The 22704-nt window shown below is 37.1% G+C and overlaps 1 pseudogene; it reads right to left on the bottom strand.

Annotated features, from left to right (window-relative positions):
• Positions 1 to 5821: 5821 nt before the first annotated feature.
• Positions 5822 to 13458, bottom strand: LOC140604504 (ATP synthase subunit d, mitochondrial pseudogene; annotated as a pseudogene).
• Between the last annotated feature and the right edge of the window lie 9246 nt (positions 13459 to 22704).

Genomic DNA, 22704 nt, shown 5'->3' with positions numbered 1-22704 from the left:
GACTGTGACAAGCGCCACAAAACCACTTGTGCCTCCCACACTTGTGTATATCCTTGTGAGAGACAAATGCCCCTGACTATCCGGGTGGTTATAAATTGGATCTTTGTGTTATTGTTAAGTGAGAAGGTAGGGACATAATAAAGCTTAAGACAACAGCAAACTTGTACTAGATGCCTGAATGAAGCTAGAACAGTAAAAGCATTGTTTTGTTTTCAACAAGATGTGTGTGCATTGTACATAAAGCATTGTTTTTGATAAACGATCATTGATGAAAGGCACAGTGCTGCAGAGAATAAATAGCACATTGAAGTGCTAGTATCTGTTTTGCCCCCTTGGAATATAAGAAGAACGTTAATGCAGTTCAGTTTTGGACCAATGAGAGCTTGACTTGAATGGTAATCTCCTCACTAGTCAAGTTTTTAAGAATCATAATTTTTTAAAAAGATTTAAAAGACTCTGGCTCATTTTCCTATTCTTATGTCATAAAAATCAATTCAAAATATAAGCAGCACTGGGCTTTCTCCTCTGCTTCTGTTCACTGGCTCTCTGTGGCTATTTAAATCCTGTTCAGCAATTTCTCTTTGACTTTTTAAACCCATTGGAACTTTACTTTTGTGATTTCATATTCATGGCTTCCTTAGGTTTTTCCTATTGTAGACAATAGTCTCTTTTTAGTTTATTATTCCTACCTGAATCCCTGATAATTTTTTGTTCTTATAACTATACACATACGAGTTGCTTTTCCATCTGTCTCCCTCTTTTCTTCTTTTCAGGGTTTCCTAAACTCCCATCAGATGCTCATTGGTGAATTATTACCACTAAGGATTAAGATCGAACACCCACAAATGGCTATTTGCATACAATAAAAGAAGTATGGTGGGAGATTATCAGGGCTTCTGGCTAATTCTATCCCTCTCCAGGACAAACACCAGCAAATCATCTGGTAAGAAAAATTAGTCTCACAGGCACTGGGGAAAATATTCAACAGAAGGGAGTAGAGATGTTAAGCCCTTGGATAAAGTGCTTATTGTATTAGGAACTGAAAGCTCAAGGGAGGAGCAGGAGATAAAGATATAGAGGTGAGGGGAGCATATCTTGCAGGTCCTCCCAGGCCATTAGAAGTTTTAAATGTATTCAGAGAAAAATGGGAAGTTATTAAAAGGGTTGAGGTAGTAGAATGAGATTACCCAACTCATTGCATTTTCTTTATTTTTAAAAACATTTTATTTATTTATTCTAGGGAGAGAAAGAGAGGGAGAGTGAGTGCAGGGTGAAGGGCAGAAGGAGAAAGAGAGACAGAATCTCAAGCAGACTACACACTGAATGTGGAGCCAGTTGCAAGGCTCGATACCAGGTCCCTGGGATCATGGTCTGAGCCAAAATCAAGAGTTGTATGCTTTACTGACTGAGTCACCCAGGTGGCCCTTCATCGCATTTTCAAAAGATTCTTCTCATGGAGATGGTTGACAAGATCAGAAGCTAGAAGACAGATGGTCAAAGAAAGTTGAGGGTCACTTGAGCAATATGAAGGGAGATTATATTCATGAGTATTTGTAAGCATTTGCAGACAGCTCCAAAACTTCTTGAAAAAGGAGAGCATTTCCAGATTCTTTTTTTTTATCCTTCCTCTCTTCCTCTCTCCCTGCCTCCCTTTCTTTTCTGGAGGAACTACTATTTTTATGGAAAGAAATCTCTAGAAAAATTGGGAAGCTGTGATGGTTAAGTATGTCTTTTTTTATATTTTATACTCCCCAAGGCTAGATGCTTTGCAGTGACTTGGGTTATAAGGATGCTATCCTGTAAACTTCATCTAGATTACCAGATCCAAGACATTGTTACATTATTAACCAACATGTTTGTAGCTTAGAATTGATCCCTTAGTTTTGTTTTCTTATTTTCTTTGATCAAACTTGGCTACTTTTATTGTGCTGGTGAGGCCTGGTTCTCAGTCTCCATCTCCTTCTGCTGCAGCTCAAAGGTGCCATTACTACTGCTTCCCTGACTTCCAATGCCAGTCCTATTCCTAGTTTGACTTAACTTGTCCCGTTTTGATTCTAACAACACTTAGTAAACTTTCTGTGTCACTACCATCTTGTCCTGAAACTATTGGTTTAAACCATCCAATAGAGATTTTTTAAAAAGGACCAAAGAGAAAAATCAGGAAACCTATTGCAAAGCAGCAGATGTTTGAGGTGTTATGTGCATAAGTATAGTCAGGTTGGCATATGACAGCAGAAGGTAAATACTTCCCTATGTTTGTTCAGACAAACCATCAAATTCTTTATAGGTGCTCACTCATTTCTCATCACTTCTGTTTAGTGTGCTTCTTGCTATGATTTCTTTTATCTCCATTATCTTTCTAATAATCACCAACCATCGTTCTTTATGAAAACCAGATCCAACTCCCTATAAATTCCTTTTCCAGTGAATTAATTTTATTTATTTGGAAATATCTACAAGATACCAATTTATATTCTACTTCTGTCTTTCCTGGCTCTTCTGCTTCAGTGTTTTACCTGTTGTTTATTAGATCTTGGTTAACTTAAGACAACATCAGAGATAAAGTTTTAGAGATATTTTTCATCTCAGCTTCCTGACCTGTGGGATTTTGGATTCTTTCCAATGCCCATTCTAAGTCCTTCTGGCAAGGTAGCAGATTCAATATAAGCAATTAGCTGTTTCCCTGATATATATATATATATTTTTTTTAAAGAAGAGTGGCAGGTATATATATATATATATATATATATATATATATATATATATATATATTTAAAGAAGAGTGGCAGGTATAAATCTTGAGTTTCATCACCATTGATACTGCCATTTCTCTCCATCTGTCTAATTGCTATTGACCATGGAAAGTAGTTTTTGATTGAGGCACAATGTAAAGTAATATTGATTACGGTAAATGAACTTTTGTGCAGTCACTGAGTCAATTAAGGAAAAAATTTGTAGAGCTGCATGTAACAAAGTCCAATATTCACATCACTGACTCATAGCTCTGATTCCTTGGCCTATGCCTGGATATTTGAAGTAAATCCCTTCTTTTGTTTAATATCAAAATCCCATTGCTCTGAGCAGAAGGATAGTAAAAGTAAGTCTGTACTCCTGCTGTTCAAATAGAACAGAAGGAAATTAGAACAAAACCAGATTTTACTTTTAATCCTTCAAATAAGAAGCTTTTCCACATGCATTTTTTATCAAAGCAATATACATTTTATTCTAGTTTAACAATCAAGAAATCCATATCAAAAAAATATCAGCAGTTTGCAGCTGGTGACACACTAGAAGGAGGCTCAACTCTGATTTTGCTGAGATGGCTGCTAATGATAGCATTGTAGGTGGATGAAGCACCTTTCACCCTGTAATGCTTTATAGAAATCACTCCTGCCAGCTGTGACTGCTGTTGCTTAGGCCTTTAGGGACTTAGAAGCAGTAACAGAAATGCCACATGGAGAGGGAATGCAGAGATGAAAAGCACAAGGCCATACGACAGATACAACCTTATGGCAAGAGACCCATTCAGGAGCAAGGAGAAATTCTTTAGTTATACTGTACTTCTGAAGTTTGAACATGGGGGGATGAAGGTTTACAACCTTGTGATCTGCTATGTTAACCTAGCTATAGAAATTTACACTGGCTTCTGATCCCAGCGCCTCAGTGTCCCTGGGTTATAAAGGAGAAAACCAGTAGGTACATATGTAATATTAATATATCTTATATTCTATTTAATTTTTATTGGATTTTCACCACCATTGATGCTGTGAAAACAAAATTTAAGTATTACTCTGAGTTTGGGTACTCAATCCCTAGCAAATCTGCATAGCATCACTGCGTAAAATGCAACACTTACTTTTAATAATGTATTGAAACTTACAATATTAGATCTTCTAGTTTTTTGAGCCCCAAACCATTGTGTGAGACGGGAAGGCCATTGCTATTATTATTATTTTGTCTCTGTGCCACAAAAGTCAAAATTAAGGCTTGTAAGTTTTAATCAACTTGCATGAAACTGTGCAGGCAGCGATGATTGTTTAATACCAGATCTAGAGATGACTTCCTTTAGAAAATGTCACTCAGTGATTGAGGTTCATTCCATTTTTGCTGACATGTGTCACCAAAGTATTTCCCATAGAAAACCTTTCACTCCTATGCCAATGAATCTCAAACTCCTAAGCCACTAAATATCTTCTTTCAAATACACTGACTCTTATTTCAAATACCAATTTTCTTGGTAATTGGTATCTATGACTATTAAAATGTAACTTGTTTTACAGTTTGTTTTAGAGTTCACCTTGCATGAGTCGAATGATTCATATTGGCTTTAATAAAGAACCCTATGCCAACATTAGTCAGGTAGGCTTTTAGAAAAATATACTCCTTAATATATCTATTTTATAGATTACTCAATGAATTTCAGCTTTTTGGTTCCCAGGCCAAAAGTACTGACCATCTTCATTACAGAATTTGATTACTGCTAATTTATTATAAGACAATAATTAGTGTAATTATATTATCCTACTGAATAAATCAGCTACTATCCCCCACCCTGACTTTCTGCAGATAAAATACTTGCCACAGTTCTAATATGAGAGTGATCAAGGCTTTTGCTAAGGCAATACATCATATAATCTTGAGCACTGGGAGAAATTGGTTCAGGTAAAAACATCTTACTGACTCCAATAGCTCTATAACTCTCTTATGAAGATTAAATCATAGTCGTAAAACAGGGCTGTTTTTTTTTGTGCTTTACCCCTCAGTGGATGCCTCCTCTGTATGGTTGAGCAGGTTGGGCACTGTGAAACCATTCTTAGAGACCTTGTACCCACAGTGATGACAATCACAGTTAATTTCATTCAACCATTGAGTGCCTACTATGTGATTTTTTCTAGAAAGTAAGGATGTAGTTAAACAAGATGATCTAGGTATTTGTTTTAATAGAGCCAGTATTTTAGCATGTGTGTGTGTGTGTGTGTGTGTGTGTGTGTGTGTGTGTGTGTTTATATGTTGGTGGGGGAGTGGAAAGAAGCAAATAAAATAATCAAGAAAATATATCAGTAGTTATGTGGTATGATTAAAGTAAAATGGGATGATGTGAGAGTGACCTCAGGGCTCTTTTAGATGAAGTATTCATGGAGGGCATCTCTGAAGATGTGCCATTTAAGGTAATATCTGAATGACAAGGAATTATCCAGCCATGCAATGACCTGGAAAAAGCATTTCAATCAAGGGAAGAGGAAATCCAAAGGCTACATGAAGAAAACATGTGCATCTGGAGTGTAGTAAGCAAGAGGAAAATGATACTAGATAAACTCAGTAAGTAGAGGGGAAGAGCAGACTGTAGATGCTAACTGATGAAAGTAAAGAGTTCACATTTCATTTTAAATTCATGCAGGGACCAGAGTGTTTTGTACCATCACATGGAGATGGATGGCAGCCTAGCTTAGTAAAAGGGTGCAAATTCACCATTCGATTTGAGCAAGGTGATGTATTTGGTGAGGCCTTGGATGTTATGCTAAATTCAAATTTTCTTCTAAAGTTGCTGGGAAGCAAGGAAGAATGACCATATGATTTCCCTTTTAGAAAGATTCCTCAGAGAATAGATTAGAATAGGATAATACTGGAGACTGGTTAACCCTATCAATTTTCTATTAACACATAATAATCACAAATATGGTGGCTTAAACAAAACTCATTTTTTAACTCTCAGGTGAGTAAGTGAGAAGTCTAAGTGGGCTTGGCCATTTTTTTTTTTACCATATGATTATTTTTAATGTCCAAAGTTTATAATATGAGGGCCGAGGCTTTCTCCTCAAGTTTATAAATTTTCAATTGGCTTGTGAGGCCAATATGGATACTTCTTGTCTAATTTGGTTTCTGGGAAGACTTCATTCAGGTCCTCAATGGTCATCTGATCAAATGGAATTATGTTCTTCATCTTCTCCAGCTCTTTTTCATATTCTTCAATCCTGGCCTTTGAGAGGGACAAAAACTCAGCACAGCTTTTCACATCTTCTTTTTCCTCAGCATCCACCTGGACAGTGTATTTATCCTCTGGCACAGGAATCTTCAGGGCATTAAACTTCTTCTCAGAGTCATCTACCAAGCCAGCCTTTGCCACATTGGCCTTGTAGTAAGCCCAGTCGATAACAGGTGGTTTCTCAGTAAGAGTAGCCAACCTGGAGGTAAGCATCTCATTCCAGGGTTTCCGGGAGTTAGCAATGGCCTTCTGGTTTCAGGGTATGATCTCCCCAAAAGCTACCCAGTCAATGGTTTTTAGAGCAAGTTTTCGCCCAGCCGTCTTGAGATCCTTCACCGACCCCGGCGGCCCACAGTCCACAGCAGCCTTGTCTGGGTTTTTAGCTTAGGCTCTCAAAAGGCTAAAAACAAGGATTGTCCAGGATATGCTTCTATCTGGAAGCTCTGGGACATATCCAAAGCTATGCCTCCTTGAGGAACAGTATCAGAAGTTTAACATTAAAAGAGAGATATATGTAACTAAAGTAACTAGTACTAGAGATATGAACAAGCAAGTAACAATAACAAGCCTCAGAAGGGGGAGCAGTACTCAGAGTTGCTACAATATCTTATCTAAAATGTCCAGTTGAGAGAGAGAGAGAGAGAGAGAGAGAGAGAGAATATGCACAGAAACAGGAAAGTATGATCCATATGCCAGAAAAACAGACAAACAACAAACAAAAATCACACAACATATACTTCCTGGAAAAGTGACTAGATGCTATATTTAAGAAAAAAGACTTGAAAGTAGCTGTAATAAACAAATTTAAGGAACAAAAGGAAATAATAATTAAAAGTAAAGAAAGGTATGGTGGGCGAGAGCAAAGTTGAGATAGCAACTGGAATCTGTCAGAAATGTTATAAAAGAAAATATCAAAAGTCATAAACATATACTTGCTCTTTTCTCAGCTGGTTTAAAAGACAAAATTGTGTAAAGTTATAATTATCACAGTGTATTATTCAGTTTGTAACATTACTAGATGTAATGCATACAATAATCATCTCATAGAGGGAGGACAAGAAATAGAACTATATGTCAGTAAAGTTTATGTGTCTTACTAAAATTAAGATACTAGAAAACTGAAACTGATTCTGATTAGTTAAGATGTGTAAGGCAAACTGTAGAGTAACCAGTAAAAACTTAAATTTTATAAAAAGTGAAAAAATCATGAAAGAAATTTAATATTAGAAAATCTTTGCTTAATGTAAAACAATAGGCAATAAGAGAGGAACAAATGACACACAAGACATATACAAAAGAAAAACTGAAACAACAGACATAAATCCAACAATATAAAAAATAATATTAAGTGTGAATGGATTAAACAAAATCCAGTCAAAAATCTGAGTTTGTCTGACTGGATTAAAACAACAACAACAAAAATCAAAATCCAATTACATGCTGTCTAGAAGAGTCACACTTTAGATTCGAAGATAAAAGTAGATTAAGTGTAAAAGGCTAGAAAAATTATATCATGCAGACAGTAGCCACAGAGAAATGGAGTAGCTATACTAACATGACACAAAGGCTTCAAAACAAAGAATGTAACTAGAATTGGAGGGAAATTTAGTGATAAAAGGATTCATCCACCAGAAAGATAGAACAATTACAATTAGGTATGCACTTAATAACAAAGCATCAATATACATGACCCCAAAGCCTTATAGAAATGAGAGGAGAAATTGACAATTTACCATTCTAACAGGTGTCAGGTATGATCTCATTGTGCTTTTGATTTGCATTTACCTGATGAGTAGTGATGTTGAACACTTTTCCATATGCCTGTTGGCCACTTATATGTCTTCTTTGAAGAAAGATCTATTCAGATCCTTTGCACATTTTTTATTGGATTTTTTTTAACCTTTGAGTTGTGTGACTTCTTTATATTTTAGATATTAACCCCTTATCAGAAATTATTTGCAAATATTTTCTCCCATTATATATATGGGTGAATTATATGGTATACAAATTACATGTGCATAAAGGTGTTAAAAACAGAAAAAAAACATTTAAAAAAGGGAAGGAATAGTTAATGCTTATTCCATAAATATTTAAGATTATATAGAAATGCGTTTTAAAAAATAACAATAAAATAACAATCCTTAGAAATTGCACATAATTTTGCTATAATTTTGTCCAACTATTTCTTCTCATAAGTGTTTCTTTGAACCTCCCTGTTATTCCAATCTATTTTAATTGGCCTCCAAATTATCACTCTAAAAAAGTGGTGCCTAAAGTGAACATAATCGTCAGAGTAAACCAAGTCTCTCCCTTCCCTTGTCCTAGATAATTTTCTTTTAAATATACTATCTATTCTCTCATTAGATCCCTACTTCCTTTCCTAAATGCCCACAAATACTCTTTTAGTAGTTAGTTCTGAACTGTGGACCAGAATGGATATCAAACTCATTTTTAGCAATTTAAATAAATTCACCTCTTCCACTTCTTGAAAATTGCATTACACATCTTTATGCATTCTCAGAGTTCTTTGCTTATATATCAGTGATCTCAGTACTTTGAGCTCATTTAGAACAAAAGGTGTTCTCATTAAAACATTTTATATCTAAGACTCTAACTCCCTTTTATCAATATGTATTCTATTCTACCTATCCATTCATTCACGTATTCATTTAACTTAAAGTTCATTTTCTTTGTAAGGATGAGTTGATAATTTGTCTTTATAACTTTTATCCACTGTCATTGTGTAATCAATACCAAGCTAAAGGTCTTTCTTTTATATTTTCCTTTATAAAATGACTTTTTTAGGATTCCTTTGTGTTGAATTTAGCTAAAACCATGAATTCATGTGGTGCTTTGTCTTTTCCATGCCATTTTAGTATATAACCTTATTTCCATCATATTTTTAAAAAATCATGTTTATCAAAAAACTTTCCATATAATTTCCTTATTTGATTATTGCTTGAGTTGTGACCTTTTTAAGGCTAGCTGGTCCCACCACAGGTTATTCTCCCAATCATCTCTTCCTGTATAATGAGTAATGCCAATACTAGGTAACACTTACTTAAGGTATAGTATATACTGGCCTCTTTCCATTACATTTGGTATAGATAATTACATTTAATTATTGCAATGACCATTTGAGGTGGGGGAAATGGGGAGTCATTGTTCAATTGGTATATAGTTTGCTGTACCTGATGAATTCGTTCTAAAGATATGTCATAATCCATAAAACCTATTGTCAACAATACTGTATCATGCACTTATGTTTGTCAAAAGGGCAAATGTCAGGTTAAATATTTCACTGTAAAGAAATAAACAAACAAATGACCACAAGAAAGCTTTTGGAGGTGATTGATATGTCCATTATCTTGATTGTGGCTATGGTCTTATGGGTGTATGCATATGTTCAACCTTGTCAAATTGTATACATTACATATGTACAGTTTGGTGCAGATCGATAAACTTAAAAATAAAGGGGGGGCGGAGGAAGGAAGGAAGGAAGGAAAGATGGAAGGCAGAAAAAGGAAAAGGAGAAGTGGTAGGAGAATGATTGGATGTGGCCATAAGCAGGAGAGAAGAATCGAAATGACTCCAAGGCTTCTGATGGGGAGGCTGGGCAGATCATGCCCCATTCACAAAACTGGAGATACACAGATACATACAGTCAGACAGAGGAAAGCAATAATTTCAAATGTATTCATACTGAGACTGAGTTACCGGAGAGAGATGCCCAATATTCAGTCCCCACTGAATTGGGTTAAGAGTAAAGGTTGGCATGTATCTCATGTAGCATTTAAATTTTATTTTATTTATTTATTTATTTATTTATTTATTTATTTATTTATTTTTTGCATTTAAATTTTAGATGGTAGCTGAGGATGTAGGAGTAGATGATATGGCCAAGGATGATAGTGTAGAATAAGAAGACGTAAGTGGGCACACATGCTTTTGAACTATGACATTTAAGAGGTGAGGAAGAGATAGTTGATTATTTTACAGTAATTGATGAGAAGGTAACTTTTTTTTTTTTTTTCAATGACTGCGTTGTTCATCTAATGGTGAGATCGGAGACCTTATATTCCCACTCAAACCATCGGGCCTCTGGGGAGAGATCCAGAATCTGTTCCCTTGCTTCTTCATTACATGCTGTCTACTCTCTCAGGTAGAGTGTAATACAAATCATGTCCAAAAGTGTCTTTGACTTAGTTGATTGTTTTCTGTACCTTACTTATTGCTGACTTTTGAGATGCAATATTCCTCCTAAATCTGGCTGGCATAAATTCTGATTCTGATTCCAGGATTTCTCTTTTATCCACCTTTCTCTCATTATTTGTCTATTTTCTCTAGTTAAAAACAAAACAAAACAAAACAAAATAAATACCTGCCCTCATTTTAATTGTGTTAAACTCCAAATATACTTCTAGTAAATCACAGAAAAAGATTCATCTATTTGAGTCTACTTGTAGTTAGAATCTCTTGATTGCCATATGAAGAGTAGTATGTAACCACCAACTTTGCTACCAGTTCACTATTAACAACAATAACAAAACTGTAACTGAAAATGGGTGTTCTTAATATTTTCAGTCCTTCCAGTTATTCCAGATACAAATTAGATAAGTGGACTTGGATTGTCCTTGAGATTCTCAACCAGTGACCTTCCAGCACTGAGTGTAAAGCTTCTTGGATGACTGCAGCCACATCAATCTCTCTCTGGCTTAACTCACTTTGTATTTATTGTCAGCCCTGCACAGCTGCCAGTTATTATATGTTGATCCATTCTTTAATTGTTCCAGTAACACAATTGTCTGCTATTGTCTCCTATAATAATTTGTTAATTGTTTTATGTGTGTGTACCTTCTTTCACAACAGTGAGTATAAAATCTTCTTTAGGGGAGGAAGCATGTTTCATACTTCTCTTGAATCCTGCATTTTCGGGAATAATGGTGATGATATAGGGTAGGTATGCAATAAAGCCTTCTGATGTATCAATTTTTGTATTGATTACTTACTACTTTTATTATAAAGCCACAGTAGGTCAAATAGAAGTACTGATGATGCCTTTGCCCACCTCATGGTGTTGTGAGGATCAAAGCAGGTATTAGAATGGAAATTACTGTGATGCTATACTACTATTATGAAGATAGATTAGATTATTAGGAGGAATTTAGTTGAAGTTGTTCTTCATATTTTATAGAATATGCTTTCTTGCCTCCTGCTTTGGAAATTCATCAAAGCAATGAAAACAAATTTTGAATATGCATTCAATGGTTTGGATCTAATTAGATGACTTTAGAGTTTTGGTCCAGATCTAGATTGACTCCAGACCTGAAGATAACCCTGCAGGCTGGTTAGGAAACTGTTAACTGAAAATATAGAGACAAGAAAATTTCTGTTCATCATACAGTATAATAGAGAAGGTAGCTGGTTTGATTTCATTTTCAGGGTTTAAACTCTTTCCCTTTGTCATCATTAATAAAAATAAATAATCCTGTAAGATCAAAGCAAGGACCTTGAGCTGTGGATCCCAAACCCAGTGCAAAAGTGGCACAAAGACACCACAGTGAGCTGACAGTGGCATAATGGGATATTTTAGATGTTCAAATTAAAATAATAATAGTTGACATTTACTAGACACTGTTTATTAGCTAGAGGTAGTTCATAGTTTCAACCCAAAATCATGCTACTTTCCATTCAAAGGCATATATCATATATCCTTTGTTTTGGCAGGTATGATAAAAATCAAATATGGTGTGAAAACTGGCATGAAAAAGAATGAGGATGGCAATATGCAATCTGATTCCAAGTCTGAGAATTTGTGCAGTGGCCAACATGGGCACACATCCCATTAGTACTGGAGTTAAGAATGAAATAAGCATATCTTTTTGTCATTCATTTCATGTGTATTACTTTTTCAGACAGCTAATAGGCTGTTAAGGAATAAGTACTTGGTTATTTGAACCTGTCTTTTTTCCTTCTAAATAAACTGAACATCTAGGTGTTTTTGTTTGTTTTGTTTTTGTTTTTAATTTTTTGTTACTTTTTAGGATTTTTTTTTTTTTTTTTTTTTTTGCCCAAGAATGCCATAAAAAATTAGTGAGACATTAAGGGCACTGAGAATCAAGGAAGACTGGATGCCCCTGGACCTAACGCAATAAAATATGTTTGACCTTTCCATGTACCTAAGTACTTCACAGCACTTCATTTTTTATGTTAATTTCTTTACTTTCCTATGAAGGTTTAGAGAGATTATTTTTTACACAATCCATCTAAATATAATAACATGTTTTCAATGTGTTCCTTATAAACCACCTGTAGAAAGGTTCTGATATATTAGAGACACCTTTGGATAAAGATAGTCATATCATCACTGTTGACCTTGACTTCTCCATCTGTGAAATAAGAGTAGGGCTTCTTTGATACTTCCAGTCTCCTTCTATTCTAACATTCGTTGAGGCTTCAAATCTGGATGATTCTTGAAATATAATGTTGGGCTTATCCAAGGAATGGAATGAAGAGAGCCCCCCACACATGGTTTAGGTGAGAGAGAGAAGTCTTCTGTCTCAAAGCAACAGCCTGCAGTTTTGATACCTATGAAGGCTGCACTGATATAGGTATGTCCAAAATAATGGATGCCAGAAGTAGCTGACACTTAGCTACTTGAGACAGGGACACCTGGACATTGTGGCAGAGGCAATTCTTTTTCTACTTTAGAATGTTGCGTGGGTCTTGAAGTCGGAGGAAGTGTACAGTGCAAGAAAATCACCATGCTGTTGACAGCCTTATACTTAGAAGCCAGTCCTGTTCTTCCAAGTGTCCTGAAAGTCATGTCAGATGAATGAAGAGAAAAATGAAAACCATTTTCCCTTGATATTTGAATACAAAATCCCAGGGTACTTCCTTCATGGAGGTAGATAATGTTAAATTGTGCATGCAGACAGAGTTGGCTTTCTAGATATTTACAAAGATAAAAAGGTCCCCGACTTTACTTTTCTAATATTGCAATAGCTGCTTTTATGCGTGAATAAACTCTTTTTTTTTTTTTAAAGATTTATTTATTTATCATAGACAGAGAGAGAGAGAGAGGCAGAGACACAGGAGGAGGGAGAAGCAGGCTCCATGCCGGGAGCCTGATGTGGGACTCGATCCCAGGACTCCAGGATCGCGCCCCGGGCCAAAGGCAGGCGCTAAACCGCTGGGCCACCCAGGGATCCCCGTGAATAAACTCTTAATTACAAATTTGAAAATACCTTTATCATCCTGTCAATGCTATCTAAGCAATATTGAATGCTTTCTCAGATTTTTTTTTTTTTTTTTTGAAAAAAGAAGCTCTGCCTATGTGCAGCATGCATTTCCTGTCGTGCCTGTGCCTGTCACCTACCCTGGTTCTTTCCTGCTTTGAATGGTTCTCTCATGCCTTCTGTGTATTGTATTAATATCTGTCACTTACTCGCCTCCTTTATCCTTTTTATCTCCATCTTCTTGGTTCCTCTGTGGGCTGAACTTTAAATTATTGTTCCTCTCTTATTTTCTTCGCTCTGAGGTTTCTCTGCGATGTTTTCCCCTCGCAGTACTGTAATGTATTTATTGTTCCATGCAGAACCCTTCTTATTGCATGTTCATTTATTTTCCAGTAATCTTTATTAGATCTTTTAATTTGTAATTTTTTTCAATTCTTTTTAATCCCTTTTTATGCAAATTCTTTTTATTTTATGCTCCTCACTTGCCTCCTCTCTGATCTTCCTTTGATGATTTTATTGCAGTTTCTTCTCATCATTTTTACTTTTTTCTCCCTTGATGTCTCTAAAATATGATCTCCCTACTTTCCCTGATTCTAACTCCCTGTCCCATCCTCCATTCCTGGACTTGTGGTTTTAAATAATTTATTCTCTCAGCTAATTGCTTTGCCTCTCCAACCTTCCTTTGTTTGGAAATGGTCCTTCCAGGACAATTGGTTTCCCTTTCTTAGGTAAAGATCAAACTGATGTTCCTCAGGACCTATAGTAACAAGTAGGGGCAATCCAGGGTCCAAGCTGGAGGTCAAACTGAGTGAGCTGAACAGATTCAAGTTTGGTTAAACTGCACAATTTTATAGGTCACCTTGTAGTGTGTATATTCAATGATTTTCTCTAGTAGCCCAAGAAAATTCATTTGCCTGGGGGGTGCTTGACAGTTTTAACATTCCTTCTATCCATTAGAAACTAAAGTCCAAGTTTCTGACTCAGACATAAGGCATATACTTGAAGTGAAAAATCTTCTTTTCCCTGACCTTTATATAGCTAGTTTGGGGTGGAGAAAAACAAGACAAAGGAATGGCCAACTTTTATATTCTATTTTTCTCATTTATGTTTTTAAGGCTTGGCTATTGCTTCTGTGTGGTATAGAGTGAATAGAATGCCAATCCATCCCTTCCTGTAACAGAAAATTTCCTGAATAATGCATCACTGTCTAACAGCAGTCAATTAGTGAGTACTCTCCAAGTAAGGCATTGACCATTTTCCTCACCACTCTAGGTGCAAAGTATTAATGTTCCTTAGGGTGAGATGCCCAGAAAAGAGTACTACTCCTGGTGTCTGGGGGCCAGGAAGCTGATCCAGCTATTGTTGAATATGAGTGGTGGGTAGGAAGGGCAGGAGATGTTTACTGTAGTGGTAAGGTAGTTGCTGCTCAGCAGCACATGGCACTTGAGGCAGAGCAGCTTATGATGAGCCTTATAGTTTGAGTTTCTGCCCGAGTTATGGGCTGGGGGCTGTCAGGTGACACCTGTCATTTCCCTCTCTCTCAGTTTTCTCATCCATAAGATGAATTGGTTGCACTCAGTGAAATCTAAAATCCCTTTCAGCTCCTTCTCCCCTGTCATAATGCTTCAAATTCCACCATTAAGCATTGATTTCTTTTGGTTTTTAAGGCTTTTAAGTTTTCAAGGATTGCCATTAAAATGCATACCTTAAGGGAGGAATAACACTTTAGAGTCTTTTTAGTCCATATGTTTGAAGAGTTTGACTGATATCCTAAGAGGCAGGTTATTTGGGAATAAGCCATGGGTTGCGATCAACCAGGAAAAGCAGAGATGGGGGGTGGAGGGGATGGTGGCTACTAGGATCAAGAAGAAGCACAAATGAGATGATGAAGGAACCAAAGATACACAAAGGGATAATTAAGTGCTGGTTTCTTCTATGTATATTTCTCAATTCTTGCAGAGAAACTGGGTGTAATCATTATCATACCTACACTTTTTTTCATGAAAGATGAAAGTTCAAAGATCTGAAAGCATGCCCCTACAGCCATATCGGAAAGAAGAATGGGCATAGGCACTGAGATTGTAGGGTACCAGAGTCCTTGCTCAATCTTCCCTCTGGGGTGTTACTTACTGCTTTATTCTTTTTCTTTTTTCTTTTCTTTTTAAATTTCAATTCAGATATAGTATATTCTTTTTAATTTTTAAAAATATTTTTAACTTTATTTACTCAAAAGAGTGAGAAAGAAGTGGGGGAGGAGCAGAGGGAGAGGGACAAGGAGACTCTGTGCTGACCCCAGAGCCCAATGCAGAGTTCGATTTCAGAACCCTGACATCATGACCTGAGCTGAAACCAAGAGTCAGATGCTTAAGAGACTGAGCCATCCAGATGTCTTGCTTGTTGCTTATTCTTTACAATGTTACCTACCTAGAGTGAGTGCTCAGGACATAAGGTGCATCACATGGGTTATCCATTCATTCTTAACTAATAATCATTATATCCTCCAGTTTTCAGAGAAAGACTCTAAGGTTTAGATATTTAATAATCTGACTAACCACACATAGCCCATATGTATATATCAGGGAGAGAAAATAGGTATATAATATATGAAGTATGTCTTGGAAGTTATAACAAAGTCTGTATAGCTCAGTAGCACACCCAGTCACAACTGCCCCAAACTATTCCTTTCCATATCTACTGATTGTCTAAACTCATTTCTAATAATCTACAATTTAATAAATTAATTGTGTTACTTGCTCTTATTGTGCAGAATAGTATAAAATAATTTCTCTCCTTCCCCATCCTTATTTTTCATCAGCAGAGTCATTCCTTGTGAGCCTCCTTCATTTCAAACTCCCTAGACTTTGATCTGGTAAATCAGGTTAAACATTCTGATTTGTTCATTTTGAATTTTATCAATTCAAAATTAAAGGAGGTGCTTTTTTGAGTGTCACTTATTAACTCTAAGTTCCTCAAATACTTGTTGATGAATACCTAATCCATCTTTGGAGCCAAATTTTATAGTTTGTTTGCTTTTAATATCGTTGGATGGTATTGGTAAATCATGTAGCCTCTGTGAGACCAATTTTCTATAACTGTACAAGCAGTTGTATGAGACAGTCTTTAAGATGCCTCTAATTCCAAAATGGCATACTTTGTACCAAGGAAAAGCCTCCATTAGTTATTTGAAAGATATTAATGGAGAACCTAAAGTATGCCAAATATCGTGTAAGGCATTGTAAATACAATAATTAATTAGCTCTTGTGTTATGGAGCTGAGAATCTGCTGGAGAGCTCATTGCAATAGAATTACAAAATAATCTTCTATTTATGTTGGTATGCTGCTTTATATATTTTTAATATACATTCCCATGTTCCTACCCTTGCCTCTCACATGGCTCACCCGGAAACAGCATACATTGCTGTTCTTCCTTCCCATCATCAACAGGCCCATCCTAAATCTGTGTAACTTGCAGGCTTTTTAAGTGCCCCCATTCCATACATGAAATCATACATAGAAGTAGACAATCACAAAATGAATAGATGCCTGAGGACTTGGATATAGTTTGAGGGGCTTTCTGCTTGAATTTTATTTTTTATTATTTTTACAATGTTTAAAGAAATATAGAGATAACAGCATTTTTGGTTTTGGGAGTAGATGAGCTAGGGGGAAAGTAATAAGCAATTGCTGCAGTGAGGAATGGAGTGTTCTGGTATGATGGATATACTCATTCATGGTCTTTGGTTTCTTTGCCCAGCACACTTTTTGCACCATTTTAGTCTGATAGCCGTACATTGGGATATAGTTGTCAGCTCACTTAGAAATCTATAAATGCCTTGAGGGACGCCTGGGTGGCTCAGTCAGTTGAGCCTCTGACTCTTGATTTTGGTTCAGGTCATGATCTCAGAGTTGTGGGATAAGGCAATGCTTTGGGCTCTGTGCTGAGCATAGAGCCTGTGTAATTCTCTCTCTCTCTCTCTCTCTCTCTCTCTCTCTCTCTCTCTTCCTCTGCTTCCTCCCCCCTGCTCACACCTCACTCATGTACACACTCTCTTTAAAAAAATATCTATAAATGCCTTGATATTTGCACCATTTCCATTTCTTTATGAGCCACTTTTTCACTTAACTGTCTTGATGCCCACTCTCCTGGGTCCTCTGCTCACTCTATGCTCCTTACCCCATCATTATTTATTCTAGCAGGAGACAATATAGTATATTTATATTTAAAAAAAAACATGAATAAGATTTGGGATTAGAATCCTGAGATTCAAATCCCAGTTCTGCCCCGTGTTGGCAGAATTGATTAACTTTCTTCCTACTCCTCATGCATTTGATAAAGCTAGGAAGAATACCTTTCTCACAGGATAATTGTCAAAATCTAAAAATGGAACACTGGGCAGCCCCAGTCGCTCAGCAGTTTAGCACCTGCCTTCAGCCTGGGGTGGGATCCTGGAGACCCGGGATCGAGTCCCATGTCAGGATCCCTGCATGGAACCTGCTTCTTCCTCTCCCTATGTCTCTGCCTCTCTCTCTCTGTCTCTCATGCATAAATAAATAAAATCATAAAAAAATAAAAATGGTGCACTAACTAGTGAAATACAAAACTCTAGTTACAAGCATTATAGTAACCATCATCTTATAAACACACAAGGTATTGACATCCAATAATCGCTTATTGCAACTGAAGCTGTTGTTGCCAGAAGGATGTTTAATAGTTTCACACAGAGTGTTTCCAAGCACTCTGAAAATGGAGAATCCAAGCAGGAAGTGATAATACCTGAAAAAAGAGGTTTAAAATGCCACTTATCACCACAGAAGGTGCTGAGAAAGTTGACTCTACAGAAAGAATGGGACTGCCATGGGGAATGCAGAGAGACATTGACCATTCTGGTATGGATTAGAGAACTACAACATTCCATGCCACTACTAGTATGTCAGTGGTTATGTTGGAAGAAAGTAAGTCTTTCCTTACAAATCAAATGAAAAAGAGTTAGATTGTGAGGAATGTATCTTGAACAAGTGCATAAAGCTCATTTGCAGAGGCCTGATACAAGAAATTCACCCCTGGTACAAGCAGTAAGAAATGGACAAAAGAAGAGACCCACAGTAGAGATTCGGACTGTTCAGACTGTCAGGCCCATTCCTTGGGCAAGCCTGGTGCAGTGGCTCTTGGTTTCCTGGTGAGAAGGATCTGGAGAGTGAATGCATACACATAAACACACACATATACACAGGATTACATTCACATTATGTTATTCCTTTCGATATTACCATTGCAGAATGTGGGGTTATTCACTTCTCAAAATATTTAATCAACTTCATAAAATCAACTGGTAAAGAATCCCCTTCAAGAGGAAAAATTAGAGGAACATGGAACATGTAATGGGAGGGTATAGTTTTACAAGGGTGGTATGTGTACAGGTGTGTATTTATGTAAAAATTAACCATGCTGTACATTTAAATTTTGGATGTCTAATATAACTGGAGAATAACTTTAAAGCAAGATCTCTCTAGATATTAAATGTATAGCTAGTTCCTTTGACTTGTCAGAGCCTACTTATAGAGTCCAGATTCTGGTAGTCAAATGTGCTAAACCAAGTGAAACACTTCTCCCCTGCAACACTCACTTTGGTGTTACAGGGTTCTTGCTATAGAAGCATCTTTCTGTATGTGCATGCAACATATTACTCCATGCACATGAACAAAAGCTGTGATACAGCCTTTGAAAGTTTCCTTTCAGTTTGCTTTCACCCAGGCTTTCACCATTTGTCAAGGGCCACAAGTAGTCTTTTTCAGCATTTCCTTAGGCCTCCTCCTTTTACCAATGGTTGGCTTTCTACTTTTCTGTTGATCTTGGCCGTTACAAGCAGATGCGCACTGGTGCTTGTGGTTTAGTTGCTGCTACTCTCACTTTCAAGTACCAGAAAGCACAGGCAGCCTCTAGGGCCCTTGAGTCCTGGTGCAAAGCCCTTCACATTCCACAATAGGTCTCCCTCTTTCCCAGAAAATCTTTTTCTCTTTCTTTAGCAATGCCGAGGCCACCTCAAGGCCAGCGCATGTGTGTGCTAATGACAGATTGGATGGAGAGAGAGGATGAGAAGGAGGAGTGGTGAGGAAGATGAACAAAGTTCCAAAACAGTGACTTTAATTGCTTTTGCCTGTCAAAATATAGTGTTTTGGCGGGAGAGCCAGGGTAAAAATGAACAAAGCACTGTGTGTTCCTGAAATCAGCCTAGCTGCTTCTTGTAATAGAATCTTTCATGATTTGAATTATTTCAGATTCCTCCATAAACTCCCCAAATTATAACTTTGCATTGCTTAAATGTTTATTGAGGTTTTATCATGATAATGACTAACATTTATCTTGCACCTATAACACCAATGAGTCTCCAGGCAGTTCCAGAATGAAACATAAACTCTAATATATAAACTAATTAGAGAAAACTCTCTGTCCCAACCAGATCTAGGGAAGGAATAAAAATGTACAGTAAATGTGTCAAGTTTAATATAGTTGGGAAAGAAAAGCATAAATACAAAATAATACCAATACTCATAATGGGGGGGAAATTTAAAAAATATATAGTGTCCTCGCTTGGTGGCTCTTAATGGACCATTTAGGAATTATCTGGTGGCAGATGTAGAAGTCACTGCAGAGGAAATGCTTGAGGTGAGGGAGAGCTGGATAGCAAGGTTCTTTCTGGTCCTCTTCCTGGAAGCAGTTACTAAGTGGTGTAAGCACAGTGGGTAAAGCATGGGCTTTGTATTTAGAATGGCCTGGCTGGCTGCTTTTCCCCAGCCTCACTCTTGTCTCGACCACTGCATTTAGAAATGTCTTTGACTTTCAGTTTTCCCATCTCTGAAATGGATTCAACAACCCCCGTTGTTAAAGGTTGTATGGAAATTATGTTAGTTTCAATAATTAGTGTTATTCTCACTCTGCCCCCTAATGTTTGTGCCAAGTCCCTAGCACCTTGAACACTCTTCCTTATTTTTTTTTAAAGATTTTATTTATTTATTCATGAGAGACACACAGAGAGCGAGAAGAAGAGAAAGAAGCAGAGGGAAAAGCAGGCTCCGTGCAAGGAGCCCGATGTGGGATTTGATCCTGGGACTCCAGGATCACACCCTGGGCCAAAGGCAGGCGCTAAACCACTGAGTCACCCAGGGATCTCACACTCTTCCCTTATTTTACTAATCACATGTTTATCTAACTGACTATTTTATGCCTGTCTCCTGTATTATATTGTGAGCTCTTTGAGAAAAGGGCTTTGTTCAATGCATGTTTTCATCCTCTGTGGTGAATGCAGCTCCTGCCATGTGCTAAGCAATTTGAAAATGTTGAACCAAGAAAATTATTTAATGCCTAAATTGTTTTAAATAAGTTACTCTTCAGTTAATTAGTCATTTTTCAGAGTCAAAGGAATTAAGATAATAGAATCTTTAAGTTATTAGGTTTTATTATAAGAATTGAGGAGAATATAAGTCTGATTAGAAAGCTGTCCCCTTGGATGATGAAATGGTAGAGCCTGAGGGAGAACCACAATGCTGTTAAGAAGACTGCAAAGCTCTGATGACCAGCCATTATGTCATTCTTTCAGGGTGTTCTATTCCCCCTGACTCTGGACAAGGCAGGAACTTTCAGAACCACATCTAGAAATGCTGGCCTTGTGATATCAAGACCCAGTTATTTTCTAACGACTGGAAAGTGGAATAGATCACATCTCAGGTATAGGGCTAAAGACTTCCATTTGTCTCATTTCATGATATCCTCCAGCAAATTCCACGATATGGGTATTATTGCCCACATTTTATACATAGAAAATAGTCAAGGGAATATTTAGCAAATTTCATAAGCTCACATGCACAGTAAATTATAAAGCTACAACTCAAATCCAGGTCTGACAGATGCCAAAGCCCATGCATGCTCTTTTCTCAATATCTTATTGCTGCCTCAGGGTAAATCTGGGCAGATATAATTTATGAAGGGCAATGCTTTCTATAGAATATACTTGTACAATGGGTATAAAATCTCATTCACCAAATAAAGAAATGCAACTTTATTTTTACATAACCTAATTTACATTTACAGAGCTCTGTTACCAAGGTTAGAAAGTAAGTCTCAATTATTTCAAAGCCCTACTCATCTCATTACCTCCAACCCCATCTCTGAGGCTACATTTTATAGGTGTAGGGTGGTGTCAAAGAGATTATAGATAAGGCTTGATTTGTGAATGAAGCATATGGTCCTGTGTTACTATATCTCTGTGGTACACACACCCTGATGGAGCTCTTCATATTGGTTTCTCAACATCAGTCCATAGAAAGTAATCTTGGGGACTTCCTCATGCCCAACACAAGACTATCTGAATCTATCTCTCTCTCATTTCCTTTTATGTCTCCTTGAGTTTATGGGACACTTTTAGTTCTTGGGTTTTTCTGATGACCAGTCCCCTCCTGAATATATATGGGGACCCTGACAAGAGTCACCTCATTATATGCATAAACCCTGGTATGATTGAACGGTGCTTGTTGTAAATAGTAAAAGAAGCTTCTATCACTCCTTATTTAACACTCAGGAAATTCCAAAGGTTCTAGGATTAGATACGGTTTGCCAGATACTGTTTTCAGATCTTTCAGAATCTGAAACAGATTTCTGGCAAATATATATTTCCCCTTACACCACAGTGGTGAAGGTGGGAACTGAAGCCAAATACTTCTTTCATACTCTTTTTAGGAAATGCCCTGTGGATGTCTGGAAAAAGCATCTTTCACACATAAGTATTGTATCATGCCTACCTCAACTACTAAAAACAGATTTACAAAATAATTGAAAGAAGCTTGTTAATCACTTAAAGCAAGGTCCACACAAGGAGCAAATTACCCCAAAACCTAGTGGCTTAAAACATTTATTTTCTCCTAGTTTCTGTGGGTTGGGACTCCAACACAGCTTAGATGGGTCCTATGTTCAGGGACTCCCACAGGCTGTGGTCAAGGTTACACGGGGCAGTAGTCATCTCAAGGATCAAGTGGGGAGGAGGATCCTTCATGCTAATTCACATGGCTATAACAGTTGAATTAAAGCTTGGCTTTTGCCTGGAGGTCCACTCTCAGGTCCTGGCCATGTGGGCTTTCCCACAGGGCAGCTCACAACATGGTGGCTTTCTTCATCAGAGCAAGTGAGAAGAACCAGAGAGAATATACACGAATGGAGGTCACAGTCTTTTACAGCCAAATCTCAGAAATCACTTTTGGCACTTTTGTTGTACTGTATTTGTTATAAGAAAGTTACCAGATCTAGCCTACACTCACTATGAGGAAGCAGAGTTCACTGGGGGTCATCCTAGAAGTCTGCCTAAAGCATCATCCAACTTATTACCAATAATTCTGTTAAGCTTGGTCTGCCATTCTCATTTCTGGATAAAGGACAAAGGGTCACTGAGAGAGAGTTGTAGGGGAGGATAAGCATCAGCAAGACAGACCTCAGG

Source organism: Canis lupus, chromosome 15 (genome assembly GCF_048164855.1).
Source record: "Canis lupus baileyi chromosome 15, mCanLup2.hap1, whole genome shotgun sequence".
In the NCBI taxonomy this organism is placed as follows: domain Eukaryota; kingdom Metazoa; phylum Chordata; class Mammalia; order Carnivora; family Canidae; genus Canis; species Canis lupus.
The sequence above is the reverse complement of the archived record's forward strand: the minus strand, read 5'-3'. Positions and strand labels throughout refer to the sequence as shown.